The 25,145-nt window shown below is 41.6% G+C and overlaps 1 long non-coding RNA gene across 1 annotated transcript in view; it reads right to left on the reverse strand.

Annotated features, from left to right (window-relative positions):
• Positions 1 to 6,479: 6,479 nt before the first annotated feature.
• The window catches only part of LOC123962097, a 46,390-nt gene continuing 27,724 nt past the window's right edge, over positions 6,480 to 25,145 (reverse strand). The window contains exon 4 of the long non-coding RNA XR_006822849.1: positions 6,480 to 7,440. This is a non-coding gene — a long non-coding RNA (uncharacterized LOC123962097). The remainder of the gene's footprint in view (positions 7,441 to 25,145) is intronic.

Raw genomic sequence — 25,145 nt, forward strand, 5'->3', positions numbered from 1 at the left:
CCTCACACATACGCGCACACACACACACACACACACACACACACACACGGGGCCCCCGAGGAGAGCGGTGGAGCCATTGGCTGACTACCATCATGTGCTAGTCTAGACACTTTGGCGGCTGTGAGCTGCACTGATTGTTGCGCAAACAAGGTTTCAAGTTTCTTAACTCTTAAAGGCGAAACACCTACTTCTAGTTTTTAAGTTAAAGTTACTAAAACCTAGGCTTGGCAGGATATGATTGTTATGAGCAGAAAAACAGCAACAGAGGAACTTTCGTGCATTGGAGTATATTGTTGTTGTTTTTTTAATTTCCCCACTAAAAAGTCAGAGTTCATTTTTATTATTCAATGTGGATATGGGCATCAATTGGAAACTGCATGATATGGACACTTGCCAAATTTGCTATTGTGATTTTTTTTAGGAGGATTATGAAAAATAAAGGTAAAGCCATAGCAGAACAAGACTTGAATAAGGACAACTGCCAGCCATCAGCCCCTCCTTTCAAAAACAAAACTACAATACATTAAATTATATTACAGATGCAGTAACTTTAGTGAATGACTTACACAGAAAAAATGAATGTGTAACCATTGCTTTCAGTTTAGTATTTAAAGCTGGGGTAGGCAATTTATTTCAGAAGCATGTTTGTTATATTTGTTGAAATTACTTTTACATCAGAATCAATAAATCAAATGCTCTGATAAACACCAGGTATTCATCCTGGCTCACCTGCCTACCTGCCTGCAATCCCATGTGCTGACTGCACATGAAAATGTGTTTAGGGGGAGTGGCTTTGGAGGGAGGACTGAAGGGAGGCATGGATTTTATTTGGTTGGATACTCTGGCTGTGACTTACTAGTTTCACCAGATAAAGATACATAAAGAAATGTACTAAAAGGCACATTTTACAGTTGTACAATAAATGTATCAGTTGCCTTTGGTGGATAAACTATGTGATGGAGACTCTAAATTACCTCAATAATAAATTTGGGGATTCTGTACTGGCTAATATTGACCGGCTTGATTTATTGTTTGGGCACTACTCTGACCCTGGCAAGAACATACTATGATATACCATACTATGTATGTATATCAAAAATGTAGCATCAGAGTATTTATAGTTAGCAGTGACAAGGACAGCAGTGCATATGGAACTATTTGTTATATATTCATTATTTATCTTATTTTCATGCCATTGCCAGAGAGAAACACTAATGTGCAGACATTATGGTCACCCATCATATTGGTATGCACTCAGCAGCTTTAATCTGAATGAATGGACTGCCATGGTGTCCCTCATCCATTTTTTAATATATATATATATATATATATATATATCCATGAGGTACCACTCCACTACAGTGAAAAAATAAAATAAATGTCTCAGCGGCAATGCTATCAACTATCTGTTATCATTATGACACTCATTTGATTATTTTAAGGACTACACTTACCACAGATTAATTTAATTTGGCCTTGTAAGAGTTAAAATTTCCTGGCTCTGAAATCAGTGAGGGAAAGCCACAGATGTATTAACATGATCCAAGAAGCAAAAGTTCAAGAGTAACCTTGAAGCCCTACCCCATGGTGAAAAAAGTCCCGCCTAATATTGAATTTGTCATGAATTAAATAGAATTATTTAGCTGTTGGTGATGTGCTCAAAAGATTCCAACTACACAGGACTCTTCATTAATATTACACATATGACACATCTAATTAATTCTGGTAATTCTTTCAATTTCTGGAAGTTAATTTAAAGCACATTTGAAACTTTTACTGCACCGCCATTACACGCGTTACCGTGGACAAATTGAAAGTATTGTTTGTTATTTATTATTTGTTTCAGGATTTGAAATATTACCAACACACTTTATACTATGAAATGTGAATCTTAAAGGATGTTCTGTAATAACACAAATACAAATTTATAATGAACACACACGCACGCACCACGCACGCACACTGTCTTCACTAGGACATCTCTGAAGCCCTCAGGGTTGCACCAGTGGAGACTCAGAGGGCTGCAGCAGCAGAGAGTGCCAGTGTCTGAACTGGAATCAGGTTACCCTGGCAGCCTTCAGGCTTTGGGGCAGAGGGAGGTTACTGAGGGTGGACATGGAGGCCCTCATTCCTGCACTGTGTTAGAGGCACCTGTTGCAAATGCATTCCCCTTTGTAACTCAATCACATGTCAGACAAGGAAAAGAAAACTGTTATTACAGTGTACCGCTTCATTTAAATCAGTGTCATCCAATTTTCAATTAAGTCAAAGGAAAACCCAGCTGGCTCATAAGTCACCGAGGCTGTCTGCTCTGCTACCTGTGCTGCTGGAAGTGATTCACGTGAGACGAATGTCTGAAAGCATCGGAAGCATGCAGACATATTAGATGCTTTGAATCTGGTACAGCATAAGTTACATACAGATGATCCAGTGACGCTGTGAGAGGGTCTTGACTTGGTCACTGTTATAGTGAGTTAATTGTATGTAGACAAATAGTCAAAGTTATTCTTGAAAGCAAAGTTGTTAAAACAGAACCAATGTATGACCCCCTGCAAACCTTTGCTGACATAGGCTACCTTCCTCACTTTCTCTTACGTATTCCTTTCTTGACACAAATCCACCGTACAATCACGATGCCTGCTCAACGTCGAGATGTCTGTCAGCCATCGCCAATGGACGATGGCATCGTTTATCGGCCCAACCCTATTACACTGTCTGCTGCAAACCGAGCCACGCTTTTTATTTTTTCCAAAATACTTTGTCAAAAAAATCTTCTTATTTTGATGTTCAAGGTCATATTTATTAGGCTACAATAAATCAGGTACCAGCAATGCCCAAGTGTAATGCCCAAGAGATGAGTTTTCAAGAGCTTCTTGGAGTTAGAGAGGGACGCCCCTGCTCTGATGGCATGTGGTAGCTCGTTCCACCATCGTGGTGTCACAGATGCAAACACTGGGATTGCTTTTTGTGAAGGTATGGCAGAGCAAGGCGGCGTTCGTTGGAGGAGCGTAGAGGCCGAGAAGGAACGCAAACTTGTATTATGGAGTTTAGATAGATGGGTGCAGACCCAGTTGTCACTCTGTATGCAAACATTAGTGACATGAATCTGATTCTGGAGTCCATGGGTAGCCAGTGGAGGTCACACAGCAATGGAGTGACATACATCCTTTTGGGCTGATCAAAAACCAGATGCGCTGCTGCGTTCGGAACCATTTGTAGGAGTTGCACCACACAAGCTGGAAGACCTGCTAGGAGGGCATTGCAATAGTCGAGGCGAGAGGTAACCATGGCCTGTACCAGAAGCTGGGTGGCATATTGAGTGACGTAGGGCCTGATTTTTCTGATGTTGTATAGAGCAAAGCGGCACGACCGAGAGACAGTAGCAGCATGGTCTGAAAAGGACAGCTGTGTCATCAATCAAGACACCCAGCTTATTGGCAGGACTTGAAGGACACATTTCACATGATGTTTGTATCTGAATCTGAAGGATACATAACCGGTGAAATAACACCTGATTGGTCCAGTGTTTAAGATTTGCAATGGGTGATTCAAATAAACAGCTAGGTTCCCCATGATCTTCCACCACAACTCTACCATCTTTCAACTTTATGATTGTTAGTTATAGCTGATACCTTCTTAGTTTTATTTATTTCAACAGAACTATTATGACAAAGTGTTGTTTTTAACTGCAATCAATTTTTTTTTGTATAGCACCTTTAATACAGGTTAGTGCAGTTAAGTGCTTCATAGATTACTGACAAGCCCATAATAAGGCAGAACAAGTGTAGGCCAAAATAGAGGGAAATAAAAATACAGTGTTCCTTCCCTTAATGTTGATGCAGCTTGAGATGCTGCAGGTACATCAGCTCAAATGATGTGTGTTTGAAATTACGAAAGTAAAAGCTTTGCTGAATCATTAATTAATCACGGTACTTGGTGATTTTTGACACTGCAGTATTATCAAATATACACAGAACTATTACAGCAAGGAGATCGGCTGTCAGAAGCTCCTACATTTTGTGGTTATCAGACCAAGCTGATGTTTTTTATGTGATTTATGTCGTGCATTTCAATTCCACTGCCACAGAGGCCCCACCTACACCTGGCATTAAAATGTGTTTTGGGTGATCGGATTGTAATTGGATAGTGCTTGACCACATGAAGTTGAGGTGTAAATATCCCCAAGACACATTGAGGACGGATTGCGATCCAGTCTATCCACGGATTGCGATCCACCTCTGGGGGTGGTCAGGGACACATTGTGACCACATTGAATACAATGGTAAATGCAATTCTGTTGTCAATCCGCATACAACAACTACATGGGAGGAAATACGTACCGTTTCAGTACCGTACAGTTTTCAGCAAATAACATCAAAAGTTTGATGCAAACAGGCAGTGTGTCCATTATGTGTTGTGCGTGTTTTTGGTGAATGAACGTGCTGTTGAGTTAAATTCAATGTACAGTACTAAAATAACAGAACTCATTATGAAGACAGGTAGAGCAAAGAAACAATGACAGGTGGAATTTAATGTTCATTTTCACTTTGCGGCTGAGCTATTATATCAGTGCACCGCTGAAGAGAGGGGTAAACAAAAAGTTGGTTGGCTCAGAGAAGATTCAGAAAGTTACATTTACTCATTTAGCTGACGCTTTTATCCAAAGCGACTTACAATTGCTATACATGTCAGAGGTCGCACGCCTCTGGAGCAACAAGGGGTTAAGTGTCTTGCTCAGGGACACAATGGTGGATGGGTCACAGTGGGGAATTGAACCCAGGTCGCTCACACTAAAGGCAGGTGTCTTATCTTGTGTCTTTGTGCCATCACCAGGGCACCAAGTTGTAATCTGGGTAAAAATATACTGTGGATATGAGCTGCATTTTAATGCCAGGTGTAAAGGGGTCAGAGTTGACACAGAACTGTCAAGCCAACCATTGCTCAAAATAGGATTGAGGTTATCTCTCTGAAATGTTGCTGTGGCAGCTCAATATGAATGTACAATCTTTTGTACCACATGATGGCCATGTGCTCCAGTGTTACAGTGCAATGAAAACCACTATTGCTTATACATAGAACAATTTGTGGTTCTACAAAGAACTTTATGGTTTTAAATTGGACAATTACTAGCTATGTGGATACACAGTTGGTTCCTGTAGCAGCAAAGAGCCAAATTTTCAAGAAGTTCTTCAGACACTAATGATGCAATTTAAAAAGCCACCAACAACATCTGGCTCTTTTGTAAATTGAGAAATCAAAGTTTAGGCATTTGAACTTTTCATCCTACAGTCATATCCTAGCCCTACTCTACTAATGTGCGCTGCATGTGTGAAAGTGTGTAAGGAAAGACATCTTCAAAGAGTAAGAGGTAACTGAGTACGCAGATCTAAAACAGGGCACAGCTGTTCACACAGGCCTGTCCCCTAGCCTGCCCCTCTCCCTGTAAAGGTCCAGGCCCATGCACCCCTGGAGACCCCAGGGTAATAATGCAGTGGTCACGCCAGGCCCAGCTCCCAACTGACGCTTCCAACAAAGTGGGTGACCAACTCACATTAAACATGGCAGAGAGATAGAATATACAAATTGTTCAACTTATAAAGTAAGGAGAAGAAAAAAAGCAATTACAAACAATTAAGGGTTTTCCTCCTACTACGTCCTATTCCAGTGTAAACCTCCTTAGGTCAGAATACAAAACCGCACAGAGACAACATCAAGAACATTGACAAACTAGCTCTGTGTAGCAGTTGATTACTAGTGTTTAAACTCCATTAGTGTAGTGACTTCATGTCTGAGACTAATAGCATTCAAACCAGGCTTCTAATCCAAAATAAATGTGTTAATTGAAATATAGCATACCATCGCAATGCCAACATGTGCCACTGGGAACTGAGGTGAATGCTGCAGCCACAATAGGGATACTGGTGTTAACTACTCAACAGTGTCATTAAAAGTGTTAACCTGTGATGGAGGCTGTATATTAAGCCACACAAAGTATCTACTTAATTTGGTTAGGGGAACCGGTGTGGAAGACAGCATGCTCAGTCCCATAGCAAATTTGTGGTGATGAAATATGGGCCTAATTAATTTGCAGTTTATTTGAAGGTGATCTCAGCTGTCTGGCTCCCTAATTGATCAATTAATGTCCTCTTTGGAGAATGCAGTAACGTTAGACTGCCTGGCTTGCTAGCCCATGTAAACTGAATCTTTAGCAAATGTACCGAAGAAGTTATACACATAGACAGACACTTTTAACAATATAATTTATGATAAAAAATATGCTAGAGCTGTTAATAAAAAAACTAAACTGATACAGTTTAATGTGACATGCGATTGATAGTTGAAAGATATATTTTGATATGATCATCAATTCCAAATAACATTTGATATTATAAAAATGTATTTATTTATTTTACATTATTTAAAAATACATTATTATTTCAAATGTCTCTGTAATGGAACTTTCCAAGCAAGGCATGAGTGAGATTTTCATCACAAGTGTTTTAAACAGAAAGGAAAGTAGACTAAATAAACAACAACTAAATCAGGGAAAACAAATGCAATACATAGAATTTAAGACCTATAAAAAAAGAATTTTACTACAAAAAAATTCAGGGCATTGAGGGAAGAGTGAACCCTGACTGACACGGCTGTTGAGGATCAAGGCGTTGCAGAGATTGCAATGTGGTTAAAATTTCCAAAGTACAAACTATGAAAGAGTGGCAGTTTTAGGAGTAAAGGGCACTTAAGAGGGGTGTGGTTTGGGAAACATTCTAGCTATAAATCAAGCTTTCTAGATACATTATGTATGTAGAAATGTAACATCTTTAAGCCCCAAAACCAAACAACTTCATCAAAAGCTTATATTCATGCCATTGTCTATTTATTGCAGAACTAGGCTGCATTTCTTTAGCACACCTCAAACAAGTTATTTCTATAGCTTCTATAAGTTATGTAACCATTTCTTTTCACAAAAATAGGTAGAAGAGAAACCTTTGCATACCACATGTGCACACACTCCAATAACACTACAAAGCTTACCTATTGTCTGTTACCTATTCTTTTACTACAATGACAGAGTGATAAGTGTTTTTGAATCATTGAAGGAGGGAGAGAAAATGGAACAGCTGAGGGGAAAGAAGCATAAAATCTTTAATTGGAGGCAATTTGATTCATTTAGCTGTGTTGGAGACAAGGAGTCCAGGGAGACAGTGCCTGAGGCAGTGTTTTTGTCATTTTCTTTTTGTATCAGTCAGAGTAATTCATGTCCCCAGGGGCCGGCTGTCAGTAGCAAGGCTCCATGAACACATTCCTTCTGATCCAGGCCATTATCGGCCAATTCAGCAGCACTGGAGCCTGCTTACGTGGGCCTCCCTCCGGTCTGACCTCCCGGGCCCTTGCCTGGGCCTGACTCAACACTCCCACTAATCCACACCTCAAAGACTGCAAACACAAACTTAGATTAAAGTCTGAGGATGGAGTCACAACCAACCACATGAGCATAACATGATCAGCACACAATCCTGTCCACAGTCTGCAGTCCACACACACAAACACACACACACACACGCACACACACACACACACACACACAAACAAACGTACGTGCACTTTAAGAAATAATCAAAATTATATATTTCACTGTTTACCATAAGGAGATAGAAACTGCAATGATTATGTAGACTACATGCCATAAAGATATCAGTGGCTCATGCGTTTTATAATATGCATTATGTGTATTATTGACTTGATTTCCTAAAAGAGAAAGTCAGCAGAACGTTGGAAACATGATAGAGACAAACCCGAGGAATATTTTGACAATAATAACATATTTCTTTTCTATGTGCATTTTTTCATTCGATGATGGAGACAGACTGCATTTTATATACTTATCACAAATTTAATTGCATTGTCTCTCCAGTGTGATTTCATCTTAATCATGGTTACATTCTTCTTGGCTTCAAATTAGAGGCGTGTCTGAGAGAAAAGGTAACGAGCCTTGTGGCAGGAGTCACACCCTGTCTCGACCCAATGCAACCCCCACCCTTCCTATTCTTGTTTTGGAACACCACCATTTGGTTGGATGCTTTTTAAGTCAATAGGCAACATAATCACTGGCTGTCAAATATCCAAGATGTGCCACCGCTTCTCTTGTGTGGGCGCCATCTTGCTCCAGGTGTTTGAATTATCTACAGGGGACTTTCCTTGTTGCAAGCTGCCTCCATCCACTTAACAGCCCACTCACTGAAATGTACTAAAGGATATCTGATGTTATGTATTTTTAATATGCTGCTGTAATTGCCTAGTGAAGATGAGCTGGCTGCAATTATAAAATTTTAACTACCACAGAATTGGCTGCATAAGTCCAACTGAACAGTCTAAATGTGCCTAATGCATTAATAAATTTCAAGATAGACAGCCTGTGGCCCTTAATACAAGCAGAATAAAAATGAAAATACGGTTCCAGAAGAGGAGAACTCGAGCCAAAACCAACTGGCAGTACACAGGTTTTTACACCTCAGGAAGATATCACACATCCACATTGGCATAACATTCACATGTTGCAAATGCTCAGGAAAGTTTATTCTCTGCATCTAGATGAGTCATAACTTATTATTTCCATGTGCTTTGAGAACACCAAACGCCATTCCTGCTTGAATACACTGTTCAATGATTTCAGTTTATATTGTGTTAGGTTCTCTTGTATATCTGTTTTACTGCTGTGCACCAACAGTGGCAGTATATTGCATGAAGTCAGGAGGGGGCTGGGGAAACACTACAGAGAGTAGGCACTTAGTGTGAACCACTGCACTTTTTAATGTTTCCCGAATGCTAGTAAATCTAACCCTCCTAAAATCCACTGTGTAACACTATGCCAAGTATGACATCACCCCTGCACTGACACATTTTATGATTTTTAACTTAATTTACAGACATCAGGGCCGGGCACGCCACAGACTCCAGTTTAAAACTCAGTTGCCACACTGAACGGCAGAGACTAGTTTTGTGAGTTGAGTCATTCACTCCAGATCTGACTGGCAAACTCAGAGAACCAAAACAAAGAGGTGGGAGAGATCAGTTGCTGTTTTCTCGTCATAGTTTGTTGTGCATGTGTAATACATCTGCTGGAGTTTCAGTTCAGTGCGGTTGTGCTACTATTTTTCCTACTTACAAGTATGACAAAGTCATGGGTGCATTTTTCTATCTGTGCACAGTTTGAAGGTCATTCTGAACATTGCTGTTGGTCTGGCTTTGCTCCATTGACAGATGTCTATCAGATCAAGTAGTATTTCTAATCAAAATTGGAAAATAAAACTTCTTCACTGTTGAGGGTTTAATACTCTGTAACCTTTAGCATAGCATTGTTGCCAATTTTTCTTTAAAGTAGAAAACATTCTCAGAGTTACATTGTAGTTTGGGATTACATTTCTAGACCACACATTTGGGCGTGGATGCATGTAAATAGGAGTGATATATGCCTGATAAATGGCTTGAATGAGTGATTATGTTTTTCAGCAATACATAGAAAGTTTACAGGATCTTCAATGTAAAATCATTTGTAAATAAAGCGAGTGAAATAACAGTGACTTCATAAATACATAAGCAATTAATGCATTTAAAATATAGTCGGATCAGCTTGCCATCTTTAGTGATACATTTGAGAGGACCTGCTACTTGATGCTGCAGATGTCTAGTAACTGAGCAAAGCTACAATGCACACTGTCTAACATACCCTGACTACACGCTGAGGCATAAAAATACATCCACGACTTCGCTAGACTCCCAGTAAGTAGGAAAAAACACAATATCCCTTAAATGAGCTATTGGGTTCTGCACTGTGTAAACCTGAAGGAAGAAACATGGCTTGTATTGAGAAAAATACTCATCAATCATGATAAGGAATTTATAGATACAATGTGTAAGAACTGAGACTACGCTCCACCTGCCCAATTTATACTCCAAAAAATAGGGGGCAGCATATCACATATCAGGTGACAACTGCTGTTAATTGCTGTTAGCTAGTTAGCTCAGCAACTAACTTAGTGGTCCTTTTAGCTGAATGAGTCCTGAATGGTCACCAGAACTGGAACCGGGCGAGAGGGCAACAGAACCAGGCACAGCAGCCTCCCAGTTCGAGACCAACGGAGGCCAGTTGGGAATACAGTGCAGAGGTGATTTCACCTCAAGTGGGAGAGGAGCGAGAGGTTGGTTGGGCATCAGTGTGTAGAGCCAGAATATTTTCACATATGACTCAGTAAATTAAGGTTTTATTACGACCAAACCAGAGTTGGTGATTGTAGGAACAGTGGAAAGACTAACAAGTCTGATTTTGTTCCTGTTGTTTGAATGAAGTGTGTTTTACACTGAGTAAATTTTTTGAATGTTTTAAAACAAAAATTCTGGCTATATCTTAAATGTAATAGTTCACGCGACATTGGGTTGGCTTAGTGGTTTATATGGTGCGTACCATATACTTTGATCACAATGTTGCCTGTTTGTCCCCCGCCCCAATCTCCTATTACCTCTCTACTGTTAAAGAATGGAGCCAAAAATGTAATAGTTCTTATACACAAACATGAAAGAATATTAAATAGTGTGCAGCAATTGATTTTTTTTTTATTTCCTAATGCCACTCTACGAAATTGAAATGAATTGCATTTCCTCTTAGATGATGCATTTTTTCAGAAGTATTTCCTGTTCTGTCAAGACCACAGATAATAGTGTTATTACTGTGCTCCGTGAGTCCCCCCCTCCATTTCCCTGTTCAAGGATGCTCATTAGAAGACCAACAAGCTAATCTGGTGTTGGGGTCCTGATAACTGCCTTGCTTGGCGTCACTCTAGTAAATTGCCGTGGCTCCCTGTTAAAAGCCGGCAGTTGATAGCAGTATCAGGAGACAGGCTGCATTGGGGAGACGGAGTGTCCGGCTCCAAATGACCTCCCAAAATAGACAAGTGCCTCAAGACCAGAGGCCACAGGCACCTCCAGCCGAAGCAAAAGAGCTCAGACACGGCCAGTTCAGGAAGAACATGTCATCAGAGCCATTGCTGTTAATGGCATGCATATATTCAAGGGAGGCGGCAGACACTGAATGACCCCAACCCTCAGCATTTGGTTCTCCCACTAAGCAGAGCCTTGCCACACCATGACAGGTCAGTCATGGAGCCGCCTGTATAAAGTGGGAGCCACTCACTGCCACAGAGCAGATAATGATTATGACCGATTCACTATCACTATCAGTGTATGGCCTGCTCAGTCAGGACAAGCACACTGTGTAGCTCCCAGACCTGACTAGTGACCTAAGATACAAAGAAAGGGACAAACATCTTCCATTTTCATATATATCCTCCATTATCCACATGTAGCTCATATATTTCAATGAGCTTGTTTAAGCAGATTATGCAAACATAAGACAGCAGCCATGTCCAGAGGAACATGATGTTTTCATTATGTAGCCTGTACTGTCTCTCTTCACCCACCCACCCTGATTTAAGCCCTGCTGCTACAGCGGGGCCAGCTCTGTGACCTTGTCTCTGACGATGATTTACTTGTGCACAAAGGGCACACTTTCCACTCTGCCTAGGCACTACCCTGTCTTAGGTCCTCCCTGAAGAGTCACTTGTTTGGTACTATGCAGGAAGGCTAATTAATGTCCCCGATGGTACACTTCCACTGCCGGGCCCCATGAAGTACATCAATAAGAGAGGAGAACAGGAGGCATTGAATCATGTACTGAAAACAAGGCAGCTCCATTGTATCCTAGCTGGACCTGTGCACGCCTCAGAGTGAGTCAGAGTAAGAGGAAGAGAGTGAATGATCCCTGGGATTCCTTTAAGCTTGAGAAGAAACACATTGTTGAGAACGCCTACAGTATGTCTGAAAATTCCTGACGTACCTGGAGCATAGTTACACATTACAGATAAGTGAAATTCAATGTCCCATGGCAAATGACTAACTCAGCACATCTACCAAGATTATTCTCTGGACTGATTCCAAAAAAAACATAGCAAATGCTGTGAAAAAACATATGGAATTCATTCTTCTAAATGAAGCCCTCAGCTAAAAGAGAGAGACAGAAGAGTTATACCCAAAGTATTATACAAGAGTTATATACAAGACTAAAACTCTTTTCAGATTGGAGTGAATTTGATTTCATCAAATCTTTCATAGCAGTGTATATTATGTAATGACTAAAAGCAACATGATGATAACACACCACTGAAATCTGGATTTAATGGATTCAGTCCCAAGAAGAACATGTTTGGTCCCAGGTGATTACTTCTCCTTCAAAACGCTCACTGTTGTTAGGACTCTTTTATGTTAGCCTGTAAGCTTGGAAAGCGCAAAATACAAACTGATTACAACCCTGATCTAAGCATGACTGATTTTTAACACTGTGAAGAGTCTGCATTTGGGCAAAAAAGAGTAGAAAGGATTAAAATCTCTTGCCTCTTGTCAGAGCCTCAGACCTATTGGCATCACATCAAATATGTTTGATTTTTGTGTCTAAAATGTAGATAATCTGAGCATGTTCCTATAGTTTGAGCTGGTCAGGTGTAAACAGAGGAGACTGTAATCTGCAAACGTCAGATATTAAATGTATGATCTATTCACTATTCACTGTTGGCAGCATGGTGGTGCAGCGGTTATCACTGTTGCCTCACAGCAAGAAGGTTGTGGATTCAATTCCCAATTGCATCTCAATCTGGAGTTGAGTTGCTCCCTTCAAGGGATGGGTTAAATGCAGAGGATACATTTTGCAATGTGTATGTGACAATAATAATCTTCTTCAAGGCTTTATGTAGGTTTTATCTGTAGATATGGATAATGCCATACAGTGTGGTCAGAATCAAGCAGCAGCAGCTCTGTCCTGATCAGCTAGTTGTCATTACAGTCTTGTCATTACTAGTGCTTTGGGAGATGAATCTCTACGTGTCTATTCCAACAGGCTCCCTTGACACTGCCAACAAATTAAAATCAATTGGTTTGTCTCTTGTCTTTATAGCCCTCGGCAGCCTGTGAAAAATGGATCCTCTTAAGAGGTAACACAGTATCCATGTGGGGCATAAGTCCAGTGCATGACTAATGGAGCGCCAGTCTATATGCTAATGCTACATAACACAACACTGATACTGGCTGCATTAAGTTAGCCATGATACCAGGATGATATCATGATCCTGAAAGGAGAACCAGTCGATGAAAAATGGATGAAATATACCATCTTCATAATGCTCCACATCTCAGACAAAGCTGTGTGCTGGGGGGAAAGGAGCAGTGGTCATTAGGACTCTTAAAGGGTAACGACTTCTAACTCTGATTTACTCGATCTCCTATCTCGGAGGAAACTGTGGATCGCCTGCCAGTCTGGCGCTCACAGACTCCCTGTGTGACCTCAGCTAGTAAGCCTGCTCAGCGCTTACAATAGTTGACCCACTGCGGCCCATGTCCCTGGTGCTTCAGTTGATGTGGGCCTGGAGAAGGGAAGGAAATCCTGGTAGAGAGCATAGCCGGCATTTGTGTGGCCATTTCAGTTTGCAGGTCTATCCTTAGAGGTCAAACTGAGCTTTATCCCCCAGGGGCCTCCACACTCTATTTTGCCTCCCCCTCCTCCTCAAAGACATTCCTTTCTCTAAACCTTGCCTCCAAAACAGTTCAGATCCATCAACATCCCAGTACTTTCCCCATGTATGGCCTTTTACTTAGTTATTTAGAGTTATCACATAACTAGGGCAAGTACGATAGCCAAGGTTATTGCCAAAAGTGACACAAATATACAGTGAAGGAAAAAAATTGTTATTAAAAGCTCTCATAAGATGGATTTTCCCCCAGAGCATGTCCTTTCGAGAGAAGCATGAAAATAAATTTGCTATGGTGAAAATATATGATCATATCATAGTCAGACACACACGTTTGGTGGAAGCCAAACATGAGCCGCCAAGCTATGCCGGATGTAACCAGAGCAGGGCCTCTAGAGACATCCAAGAGAGCCAGGAAAAAAATTGGTTATAGGAAAGTGATTGATCAGCAGGATACACAAAAGGGACACAAAGCATAACACACTTTTCAATGAAGAACTGCAACAAATGTCTCATTTCAATGTTTGCCTTGAGACCAACGCTGGAGCCACAAACCAAGGGTTTTCCCAATGTGTCACCCACTCGAGGGGTATTAGTGTTTGTGTTACAGTGTCTCTCTGTCCTATAAACAATGTGTCTCTTGTGACAGTGAATCAGACACAGCCTGTCGGCTAGCCTCTCCGGCATCAGGCCTGATTGCCAGAGATTGGTTGGGGGACTGCTGCAGAGCCATGCCATTTGTCATGCTGTATATTTACAGGCTGTGTCAGCACAGGGCGGGTGGAGCGAGACGTCTCCGCTCTGCGCCTGACTCCATGGACGCCAACCTCTCCTCATTCAACTGTTTACTTTCTAAATAGGCCTCTGTTTGGACTTACATCAGTGGGGAGAGAATATCTAAGAAAACGAGGAAGGAAATCTGTGGAAAACAAAGGAAAGGGAAAGAAACTCTCTGTGATAGAGACTGCCCCTTGCTGTTCCTGATTACGGCAGAGTTGCAGAGCGCTTGGCGCCATCAAAATCGGCCATCCAGGCAGCTGGGCAGGCCAGACAGGGGAGAGGAAGACTGGTAGTGACGCTTGCAAATACCAAGTCGGGACTGTTAGGGAGCTCTGTCAGTGTTTATGTATTTTAGATGGCTGTTTTTGATTTTACAAAGCAGGAGAAAAAAGATAGACACCTCCCACAGTCGCTAAACTTGTTTTGTACGCAAATTATGCAATAGAAATCAGTTTTGATCTACTTCATACTGAATTTATTTCTGTCAACATGTTTTTTTAACCGTATATAAAGTATAATTACCTTTTTGTGTCACATTAAGCATTGTAATTCTAAACAATACAAATGAACAGAGAAAAAAACGGTACAAGATGAAGATGCAATGTAAACTGTATAAGCATCCATAAACTTGAAGCAACTACCTGCTCAATATGTTTTGGGGCATCAGTCACAGAACCGTCCTACAAGAACAACTTTTTTATTTAACCTGGCATTTCATTATACCACCATTGATTTAGATACCGGTTTCATTTATTCAAGTGCAAATGGTCAATAACATGTTAACCTGGTTCATAAGCAAGATATATAGTCACTGACAGACATTCAGTAACTCAGAGGGCTTGTGGCCATAATTGATCATATGTCCGCCACATATTGTATATTTTCCAGACCTGTTCCCAAAGGATGCAGTTTTAGTGTATGTGATTGATGGAAAACAATTTACCTTGCAGACAATGGCTGCTGAGTTGTTGTTTTTCTATTCACGCCTTTCACTTTATGTAAAATCAATAAATTCAAAGAACATTTACCATGTTCCCAGGCCTAAAGTCAATTGCAGGCTACTGATGGTCATGTAACTTGCACATCAGTACAGGGTAAGCACAACACTCAGTGACTGACCACAGGTGAGATGTTCCCAGTGTAATGTGTAGTTGTGTTGTAATGCAGTGGGCAAAAATGGTCTGAAATACTATATGTGCAACCTGTGCTTGTGTCGTCTGGGACACTTCCTGCTTCCTAGTCTGTTGTATCTTGGATACCTTGTGTGCAGCTCTGGGGGCACATAAAGAGTCAATTATGCAAACAGTATAATTTTTCAAATTACAGCCCTTAAAAATAAAATATATTAATCAATATAGCGTCAGTCGTGTTTTACTGAGTTGTCGTAACTATTAAGTTTCATCTCAAGATGTACATACATTTCTAACATCTTATAAAAACTGCTGTGTTGTAACCTGTTATGTAGTAGAATTTATCTTGTTCTGCTGTTGAGTCTCAATGTTAAATAAAGAGAGTAGGTGTCTTCTAAAACAGTACATGCTTTTCATGGAATTATTACATGTGATCTAATCAATGACATTGTGGGAGTAATTGTAATTAATAAATAATTTGAAAGCCCTAAAACAGGCTACTATTTTGTTGCTTATCACATTTACGCACATTCAAACCAGCAATGCTTCTGCCTCTTGTGTCGCCACAGCCAACTCTATCTAATCTCTATTGAAAAGAACAAGAACACCAAAAAACAACAGGACTGGGCTGAGGCAAGAGTGAAGAGAAAATCAGCAGCAAAGATTTGAAACAGGAAGAGTGTGGCGTCAGTACAGGCGGCAGATAAGAGCACTGTGCTCCATACACAAACACAGGGTTTCTGTGGCTGAATGACTCCCAGCTCTCCGGGCGCCCTCACAGTAGCTGTCCTCTCCCCCTGGCTGGCTCCGGACCAGAGCCCGTCACCCAGCCCTGCACATAGCAGATCCAGGGGCCTGATACACCATCAGTGACTCCATGGGTTTTAAGGGGATTTGTGCAAGTCCAGAGGACTGACGGGCCCCCTCAAACATGCAACCCTGGGAAAAAATTTGAGGACTTCTATCCCATGCTGCATTTCAACCAGCCCCCTTGGTTACATGTCATTAAAGCTCAACTCCGAGGTAACTAATTAACAACAAAGCCTTCCTACTTCTTTTATTATGTTTCCAACTAGGTCCAGCTGAGAGAGGTATTTTTTAAAATTCATATTACAAATCAAAGAAACAAAGGCCTGTTTCTCTAATACTACCCAGATGACAAGTGACAGAGTTAAACACTGTTGGTTCTCATATAGTCTATTGTTCCAGTCATAAAAGAAAAACCAGAATCATCTTCATAGCAGCAGCAGGAATACAGATTATAACTGCTGGTACACATGGCTGCTATATTTATATACAGAAGCAGGATCACAAACTCCTTTCCTTTACCACAAAACCACTATCTGTTGCAAGCATGCTTCAAATCCTATTATCGGAAAATCCTGAGTCAAATATCCTCCCCAGTGAACCTCACAGGGCCATCATTCAGCAGGCCTGTGTGTGTTATGACAGAGAGGTAGAGAGAGAAAAGACAAACAGCAGTGCAGTCAGTTGAGCTTCGGCATGAGATAGAAACAACGAAAAGTGTAATAGCACTAAACCTTATCTTGTGCAGCAAGTCTCATTCTCAAATGAACCTCGCTTGTGAAAAGAGCTTTGCTAATTTTCTCACAGTCGGGAGACAGAGGAGAGTCTCCAACACCATCAGACAGACAACCAAACTGCTAAAGGTTCCAGGCTCAACATGACAACATTTTTACCAGACAGATAGTGTGTGTGTGTGGATGAGAAGCGAGGAAGCCTTTTGGCACAGGGTTGAAGGCTGGGAATCCTAGCCGGGTTAATAAAAGTAGCCCGTGGGGCACTGTTTTTCCAGGCGCTCTCTGTGATGTTTGAATGTGAACTCAAACAAGCCTTCATTATGTGGCCACAGCCCTGGAGCCCCTGGTGCTGGGAGAGAGGCCCTGCCACTGACAGCCATGGCCTGCTGGCCGGTGCAGACGCCTTCTCCTTCTGCTGTCTCTTTCTCTCTTTTCACTCCCCCCGGTCTCTGATCCCTTTCTCCACACTGATTTTAGTTTCTAATCCTGCATTCCCCCTCTCTTTCCTCTCTAGTTCAACTCTTCCACCTCAACCCCTTTACCTCTCTCTCCCTTACTCTTATTCCTCCTTCACCACTGCCTCTCTGATTTCTCTCTTTCCACGCATTTCTGCAATCATCCTACGTGAAGGATAGCTTTTAAAACAGCCCTTGTAGGACCTGGAAGCTAAAATAATCCACCATCTTTGTCTGTGGGTTTAGTTTGGTATAAATTTTACCATCCAGTGACAGTTGCCAGACATATGTGGGTATCTGCAATGGAAGGTACGTCATCATGTTTGGTGGTCCACAAAAAAACATAAAATAGCAGCAACTAATTTTTCATAAAATACACTCGTCTATCATAGTTACGTAGTTAGTAAGCAGTACATCATAATCTCAAAATGACACTTGTGAAAACAGCCATTATTACTGAAACACAACATTATCATTGGCCTGGTGTGCTGCAGCAGATGTTGTTTCATGAGTAGCTTGGAGCTGAAGCTGCACAGAACCCACTGTCCTCTTCACTTCTTTCTGTGAGCCCATTTCTCCAGATAAAGTGTACAACATCAAAAAACTCTCTTTAGAACTGTTACGTTTTGTGTCTAAACTCAAAATAAGCCACACAACAGCTGACAAAGGAACACTTCAGCTTTTTGAGAGGGAGATGGAATAACAGAAAGAAAACTAAATAGATAGAACGAGAGGAGCAGAGAGGGAGCGACACACACACACACACACACACACACACACACACACACACACACACAGAACGAGACGGGAGAGAGACCTGTAATTAGAACCATCTTTTCTCCCAGTGATTGCAGCCCAGTGTTTCCCAAACCAGTGATAAAACGTAAGCCCTTCTACTCTCTCTAGCCTGATCCAGAGACACCCGCTGTGTCACCCAGGCCTCCTCCAGACAGAAATGATTAAGAGCACTGGCGATATTAAACTTCTGGGAAGTTAAAAAGGCAAGTGATATGAATGGGCAAGATTTGGAGAACACACCACAGCAAGATGCTGGTGAAATATTACAAGATTGACAAAGTGTGGAATTCACTTTAAAAGTGAAACTGCAACATATACTGTATACTTCCACAGGAACATCTATTAATGTCTATCAATCATGCACACTACCCAACCGGTTAATGTATATGTAACAAAATCTTTGATGATAATGTGTTGGGCCTGAACCACTGAAAACATATCTTAGCCCTTCAAATTAGAAAATAGTAGCACCCATCCAAATACTTTGATAATCTGCATCTGCAAACACAAAAAAATACTCATAACTGAGCTCATCTTGTCCTATTGTGAGACAGTTCAGCCATCCTGTCCTTAACATGAAACATTGGCCAATGATGTCCCGTCCACTACAATGGACTCGGATTCAAGTCTGTGTGTGCATCTCTCTGAAGGGCCTCTGTAACATCTAGCCAGAAGCAGGGAACAGGCCAAGGCCTAATACTCCGCATAGCTCCACAATGACAAAAAGATTCATTGCCATAGAAACCACTAATGTGAGTCATCTTTTGAATAATCATCAATTATTCATGGTGCAGGGCTTTCAGACTGTTTTGTCTGCTTTGTAAACACAAACTAACTAACTTCCTCATGGTTCCCAAAAGTGAAACAAGTTGCTGGCTCTCATCTTGTCCGATGTTTACTGATGGAGTTTGACTAAGTGCTTAAGGAAAATATATTATGTTGTGCCATTTGTACATATTTACTTTACAGACCCTAAGCAAGCCTCAACTCTACTATTTCTAAGTCTAGATAGTTTTTGTGGTATTCACATATAAATACACAATTACAAAATTACTGGGCAGGGCGTCTCCTTCCTTCGTCATGACCACAAGGATGAAATACAGAGGAGTGTTTAATTCGAAGCTATGTTGGAGATGTGAGAGCTGTGACACCTCCTGCAGTGATGAGGCTGACTGACATGGAAACACTAAACACTCTCCAGGAATCCAAAACACGTGTTTCATCAAGTGGTGTTGATAAGTCAGCATATTCTGCCACTGAGGATCCTGGGAGTATCAGTGTCGAAGAACTCCCACTGTGTTGGGTCTCGCATCGGGCTATTATGAGGAATCTTGCTGATCTCTCCTGTAGCGAACACTCGGGACAGGTCAGCTAAAATGGAGGGTGAGAACCACTAGAGTCAGGGCAATGTTAAGTCAACACCACTAAACAGTTTGTACTGTTGAGAGGTCAGCCATCCTCACTTCCCTATGACCTCTTGCCTCCGGCACCGTACCGTCTGCTCTGCCCAGCCTATATGTCAGTTTGTCCCGTCTCACTCTCAAACAGCACTGCAACCACAACACCGTCTGTGACTGAAAAGCAGATTCTTGCTATGAACAAGAATAGAAAAAGGCTAACCCAGCTCATCGGGTGAAAAGTCTGAATGAAATGCAACTGCTTGTGTCATGCTTCAGAGATAAATGGCCTGGGACAGAGCCCAAGGCAGCATAAGCCAAAAACAAAGACATTGTCCTTGTTCAGAGGAATAAAAGGGATTTGTTCTAATACTAAAAGCGGTTTTCGGTAGTTTTTTTTCTTCAACAAGGAATAGTGTGTGACTAGTATCAAGCTGAATTAGCCTTTCAAAATATGTTTTTTCTTTTTGTCTCCCCCAGCACAGGGCCAGGATGTCTGAAGCAGATTTAATTTCTTCATGAGGAGTGGGTGATTTCCTTGTGTATATAGAGACATGGCCCAGTTAGATAGCACTGTCTGCACAGGCTGGAGTCAGGGCTCCTCGGCCCACAGATAAGAGAGGGATGGTTTTGTGTGTGCATGTGTGTGTGTGTGTGTGAAGAGGGAGAGAGTGCTTACAGATCCAGCATATCTGAGCAGCCCTTTGGGTAGGCCCTCGACTGAGTTTTGTGAGACTAATGGTTACTGAAAATAAGGAATAGAACTTCACTCAACATGTCTGCGGAGTGCACTGAACTTGCGGCAGTAAACTGTGTTTACCCGTGGACTGCATTGGGTGCTGGGTCAGCTATAGGAAAGTGCTTCTGAGACTTTTTCAGCAAAATTTCTGTTATAGAAACAATAGTTAAATTCAAGTATGAATTTCCTTTAAATCTAGGTTCACAAACAAACAAATCCTAAATTAACTGGTAGCCAGTGCAGCATATTTGCATCACAAAATATGTCTAATAATTTAATATGGTTTTAGTTCTCTTAGTGCATATTACACAATTTTCAATGAAATCTACCTCGCTGGATAATTATACACTTCATAACAACATAAGTAACATAACAACCATTAAGGTCAACTTCAATGAATTTTGATTAAAGGTTGTAACATAATCCGCTCAGCTCCGGATCAATGGTCTGATGGCAATGTCAATTCAGTATTTTGCTGAATGAGTCAGCAGCAATGAATCAGCCATGTTAATTTTGATGGAAGGTACAACCAGCTCATTCAAACAGGCCTCAAAATGTGTAATTCAGAGAGACATACACATGTACCATGCTGAATAGGGAAAAGGGAGTGTTTGGGGGACGCTGGGGTGGAGAGGTTGGGCTGTCGGGTCTGCAGTGTTGGACACTGTCGCCTATTGATCTGCACCCCTGGCACCTCTATGCAGACTGTTGTTGAGAGCAGGTCTGCTGGCCTTTTCTTTGCAGAGCCGGGCAGATTTGAGTGGTGCCGCAGTCCAGCAGCTGGGATGTGCAGTGAATACAGTCTACACAGATAAACAGTGCCTTGTTTAGCCGTTTCTTTGCCGCTGCTGAGCCAGCTGATAACAGCGGCGGGAGGGCAGGCGGCCCTTGGCGGCAGTGGACAAGGCCTGGGGAGGCAGACACTCTGGCAGCAGCAAGCTCCCTTCCCACATCCCTCACTCCCCCTAGCCTGGCTAATCTCTCCTCTTTTCTTTTCTATCTCTTTTCACAGAGGAGGACTGTGCCAGTAAATTGCCAAGTGAGAGTGAAAAATATCAGTCAGCATGGTGGGCAGAAAGAACAGAGGAGATGGACACCTAGGAGACAATCAGTGCTTGAACAGTTAATACAGACTGTAGATACTTTACATACTGACATTCATGTGAACATGCACAACGTCACGCATATGCACACAAAGCACATATAAGCACAATATTTCAAACATTTGCTCATGATGAAAAAAACACATACCAGATGGAATTACATTCATTTTGGACACAGCAGGCTGCCATGTAGAGGTCTGAGAAACAAAATTACTGCGTAGAGGTCTACTGCGGGCCCACAATACACATAAGAGAGATGGGAGTTGAACTGCTCTCCCCCTCAACACCGCAAGCTGTCATCTCATTGTCTTGGCCCGGCACCAGGCGCTGGAGTAATTGCAGCAGTGTGGCATTGTGGAAAATGCTTTGCATTCCTACTTTCACAAGGAAGTTTTTCTTCTTTCCCTGCCTCACACTGCAACCTGCCACAGATAAAACATGTCTGAAACAGTGTTGTTTCCACAGTCGCTCTGAGACAATGCAGGTATGTGTGTCAGCGTGTGTGTCAGGGGGCAGAAGTGTAACAGAGTATCCTCCTACAATAATGAATTCCATTCTACAGTGTAGTGAAAGGTGGAGGAGGTGATGAGCGCGTGTGTGGCATTGGGTGGCATTGGGATTATCAGGAGTCAATACCGATTAATAGGGAAAAAGATTAAGTGGTGGGGTTTGTCAGTATTTGGAGAGCCTAATAATAGCCTGGGGATACAATTTAAATGGAGGTAGTTTAATATAAAATGCTACTAAAAAGTAGGAAGTTCAACACAAGGAGGATGAACTCTTAACTTCCCGTATCTTGTTATGAATTGAACTGCTGTTTTTCCAGCAGTTCAATTCAACTCTCAATTGAATTCTCCCTTGTCCATCTACCCCCTACTATTTCAATTTATCATCTTACCCCTTAGAACCCCACTGATAGCACAAACATACCAGAGGATCAGCAATCAATAATGGGGGAATGTTCTGCCCAGAACCCACACGTCCCCCCACTACTAGACCCCTCCCTCCCATATTCATCTTAAGAGGCCACATCTGTTTTTAATATCCTTGCCTCCGTGCTGCAGAGTTACACAATCATGATCAAGTGTGCTTTCTGAAAGGGAGAAACACTCACAAATACAGACAAGGACTCATGCCAATACCAACACAAACATTCACCCTTTTATGGCACACCAAAGGAATGAAGAACAAGATGTCACTGTGATTACTGGGCTTGGTGGAAATGTTTAATAACATGTAGCTTGGGAGCATGCATGTGCCGGGAGGCTATTGTGAAATCACTAATAAAGTTGTTGAGGGAAAATGTTTTATTATAAAAATGTTAAGGTACTAATGGATCACATGAACCACCGTTTCCACCCAGGGCTTTTCTAGTTCTCTTTGTGGCAAAAATGGTTGTAAAGAATAATAAAGCACAAATATTCCTTCAACAATATTCTCTGCCACAGATATGTTAGCACTGTAAACTACAGCACACAAAAGCATCGTGGCTTAAAGCTTACTTTCTTCGAATTAGATTAAAGTGTAAAACACTTGGGTGTTCAAAATATCACCCTTGCATTTTGGAGAGATGGAACAAGCAGAAGAACCAAAAAAGATGTCACAGCTTTTTCCCCTTGAATTCCACAGATCTCTTTTTAATTAAACTTTTGTGAATTATGTGTCTTTTTGCTCTGTTCTGTTCTATCATTGTCAGACATTTGTTTATCTGTATGATGTGCATAACATCTAGTATTAGGCTGTCAACTTAGTGATTTTATTTTCGCACAAAAAATAACAATGACTTTTTTAGTAAGAAAAGACTTTAGCTGCAGCTACTGAAACAGGGTCATCCTGTTGTCCTTTGCTTCATGTATCATTGTCGCCACTTCATCTTCTTTTTTTTTGCACAGTGACCATATTTTGAGAGAGCTACATTAGAATGAATCTCCTACTGAGAATTCCCCGATAGGTTACAAAACTGGAAGGATGCCATTGGCTGGTTGGTCCCAGCTTTAAGCTCCCCATGTAGAGTATGACAGCCGTTATGACTCCAGATCACCTTACACTGCACTTCCCAAGTGGCTCCAGGATTCCTGCAGTTACACTGAGACGTGAAGTTAAGAGCTCTGCGAGTGACAGTGGAATCTTTCAAGAACTTGTGTACCTCACTGGGGGGTGATGGTGTGCTTTTGATTACCACAACTGTAAAGTTGTGGATAAAGCTAGTTACTTATTTTGTAGTACAACAGTTTATTGTGGAAGTTTCAAATTGAGATCTTGATATCTTTATAAATTAACTAAAGTTATACACCAAAAACGCATACAAAGCAGCCACGCACTGAAGAGTCACACTAAGTCCATATGTTATGTCTATACAGACAACCACCACAGCTAGTCCCTGTAAATTATTGAATTGTAAATTTTTACATTACTAAATTGTAAATTTTTACATTACTAAATTATTAAAACCACCTCTCCTGACAAAGCACTGTGGTGATCATGGTTTGTGAGTTTTCCTTTCTTGCATTGTGATGCCGTGCTGGCATTCCTTTGGCTCTTTTTACGACTATGCCAGCTCACACTGGCTCAGCTCTGCCTCCATTATAATTATCCATTATACTTATCAGTGCAATTAGCTGATTCACAGCATTTTAACACTGTGCCTGAACATACTCAGACATCTCATCAGTCACAGTTCAAAGCTCTCTGTCTCAGTTGGAAGCTATACAGTGTACTTGGGAAGGCTCTCTCGTGTGTGTATAGGCAGGTGCCACTAAAACAATGTTGCAATCGAGAGACTCACATCCATAAATTACACTGACTGATGGAATGCATCACACCTTTCATATTTGAGTGTGAATGCTGTCAACTACATGCAGGAAGTCACTCAAAGTAGCTACCTTTGGTTTGAGAGTAATGGAGGAAGAGAATGGGACATTGTTTAGCTTAAAAATTGGAAATGCCAAATTAAGTGTGCTAGGGACTTTTTTCATTGGGGTACTTCTGAAAAAGCCAGCGGTCCAAGGGCATGCCACTGCACCTTCCTCACCTGTTCGCTCTAACCTTATTATACAACATCCAACTATACTATATGCTAAAAAGTTCTGTTTTAAAAGATGTTAATGGCAATTATATGTGAATGACTAATCTAATAAGTAATCGGACTGGTTCTCAGCACGGGGACATGCTTAATGAAATACATGGTATGTAGACTGGTTCTGAAAACAATTATATTAGCACACCTCATAAATACCTTTCTCATAAATAAATAACTTTGCCTGTGGTCTAAAGCTGATAGAAGGCTTAGGGTTCGTTCTCTACCCAAACCTGCTTGTCCACTAACAATAAGCTGGCGATTCAGCCCAGACAAAACAAACAATAACCTGACCTTGATGATGGAGATAGAATTAGCATGTCAACTGAGGGCAGGTGATAACATTTGTGACCTATGCCTCTGGCCAGCTTTGTGCCTGGCTGGCGCTGTGCTGGTGCCATTCTGTCTTCTGCACACCAGCTGAGTGAATGTTGTCTTGTCTGTTTCTCACAGCAGATTGCAAACTGTCTAGCCATTCTTGAATACCCCCCCCCCCCCCCCCCCCCCCCCCCCCCCCCCCCCCCCCCCCCCCCCCCCCCCCCCCCCCCCCCC

The sequence above is a fragment of the Micropterus dolomieu genome, linkage group LG22, assembly GCF_021292245.1.
Source record: "Micropterus dolomieu isolate WLL.071019.BEF.003 ecotype Adirondacks linkage group LG22, ASM2129224v1, whole genome shotgun sequence".
Taxonomy (NCBI): domain Eukaryota; kingdom Metazoa; phylum Chordata; class Actinopteri; order Centrarchiformes; family Centrarchidae; genus Micropterus; species Micropterus dolomieu.